We start from the raw sequence: 2,175 nt of genomic DNA on the forward strand, positions 1-2,175 counted from the left end.
GTTCTTAATATTGGCTCGCACCTCCTCTTTGAACACCTTATTTTCTTGAATCTCTTGGCATATTCCTTCAAGTAAGGCTTCAATCTTAGAGAGCTTGTCATCAATTGATGAGTGATTCGGAGCAGATGTGCTGTTTTGGTTTTGATAAGTGTGTGAAGAAGTGTTGTTGTGGGGGTGTTGAGATGTCCTCTGGGTGAATTGCTGGTGAGCTGCATTGTTGTTGGAGTTGTAACGTCTCTGGTCTTGGTTTTGATCTTGCTCACTTCCCCACCCAAAGTTTGGGTGGTTTCTCCATCCAGGGTTGTAAGTCTTGGAGTATGGATCATAGTTTTTCCTTGGTGAATTCCCAATGTAATTAGCTTGCTCCTGACTCCCCTCTGCTTCTTCATTCACTCCTTCTTGGATTGTTGATGAAGATGAGATTGCTGCTACTTGGTTCCTTTCCATCTTCTTGGTGAGGTCAGCCAGCTGCTGGGTAATGAGTTTGTTTTGGGCCAACAGAGCATCTATATTGTTTAGCTCCATCACTCCTCTTGTGTTCCCTCTTTCGGAAGCATATAAGTAGTCGTTTTCTGCTACTGTTTCAATAACATCTATGGCTTCCTCAATGGTTTTCTTCTTGTTCAAGGATCCTCCAGATGAATGGTCCACGGCCTTCTTTGACTCATAAGAGAGACCTTCATAGAAAATGTGCAGCTGGACCCATTCATTGAACATGTCAGGTAGACACCTCCTTGTCAAGTCCTTGAACCTCTCCCATGCTTCATACAGAGTCTCACCATCTTGTTGCCTGAAAGTTTGAACCTCAGCTCTCGGCCTATTGATTCGTTGAGGAGGGTAGAATCTTGCTAAGAATTTGTTCACCACATCCTCCCAAGTTGTCAAGCTCTCCCTTGGGAAAGATTCCAGCCACTTGGCTGCTTTGTCCCTGAGTGAGAAAGGAAATAAGAGCAGTCTATAGGCGTCAGGATGGACACCATTAGATTTCACTGTGTCACATATTCTCAGGAAGGTGGTTAAATGTTGATTGGGGTCTTCTTGAACACCTCCTCCAAACGAACAGTTGTTCTGAACAAGAGTGATGAGCTGTGGTTTAAGTTCAAAGTTGTTGGCATGGATTGTTGGCTTTTGGATGCTACTTCCACAATTGCCTGGGTTTGGATTAATGTAAGAGCCCAAAACTCTTCTATCCTCCCCAGCATGATTTGCTCCACCTCCTCTGCCATGGTTGTGAGTCTCTTCTTCATGATGATTTTCCATGTTTTCTTCCATGTTTGGTTCAAAGTATTTCTCAAAGTGTTCCTCCTCTTCTTCAGCACCAACTACACGTTTTTCTTTTGCCTCCCTCCTTAGTCTAAGGAAGGTTCTCTCAGGTTCAGAATCAAAGGAAGTTGAAGCCCCGCTTCTTCTCCCTGTCATACAACCAACAAGCACAAGAAAGGAAAATAGGTGCAGACAGTATTTGTGTCAGAATTGCTGTTAGTTATGGGTGATGCAATATATCAAACAGTTAGTGGGTTAGCAAACAGAATTGAAAATAACAAAGAAAAACAAAAGAGTAGAGGGTGAAGGGAAGAAGTTTAACTAAAACAAAAAGTAAATCACTCAAACAGAAAAATAAAATTCACAAAATAAAATGCTCAATCTAGTGATCTTCCAATTTAATCATTGTTGATGCACAATCAATCCCCGGCAACGGCGCCATAAACTTGATGCACGGAAAACTTGTCTCTCAACAAATCTCCCTTCGGCAAGTGTACCGAAGTTGTCGTCAAGTAAAAACTCACAATAGAGTAAGGTCGAATCCCACAGGGATTGATTGATCAAGCAACTTTAATTATAAGAATGTTCTAGTTGAGCGAATCCAGAATTTGGGTTGAGAGTTGCAGAAAATAAAATGGCGGGAATGTAAATAACAGAAAAGTAAATGCTAGAATTAAAGAACTGGAAGTAAATGACTGAGAATAAAATGCAGAATTGTAAATGGAAATGGGGGATTTGCTCATAAAAGTAAATAGCAGAAATTAAAGAGAATGGGTAAGATCAGAGATGGGGAGTTCATTGGGCTTAGGAGATGTTGCAATTCTCCGGATCAAGTTCATTTTCATCTCTTCCTCAATTAATGCACTCATTGATCTCCTTGGCAATCTTAAGTGATTGAATTACAATTTCTTG

The 2,175-nt window shown here is 41.1% G+C and overlaps 1 non-coding gene across 1 annotated transcript; it reads left to right on the plus strand.

The window, feature by feature from the left end:
• The first annotated feature begins 715 nt into the window (after positions 1 to 715).
• On the plus strand, positions 716 to 819 carry LOC112752181 (small nucleolar RNA R71). Its single transcript, XR_003176627.1, has one exon. It is a non-coding gene; the product is annotated as a small nucleolar RNA R71 (small nucleolar RNA).
• The last annotated feature ends 1,356 nt before the right edge of the window (positions 820 to 2,175 follow it).

The sequence above is a fragment of the Arachis hypogaea genome, chromosome 15 (genome assembly GCF_003086295.3).
Source record: "Arachis hypogaea cultivar Tifrunner chromosome 15, arahy.Tifrunner.gnm2.J5K5, whole genome shotgun sequence".
Taxonomy (NCBI): Eukaryota; Viridiplantae; Streptophyta; class Magnoliopsida; order Fabales; family Fabaceae; genus Arachis; species Arachis hypogaea.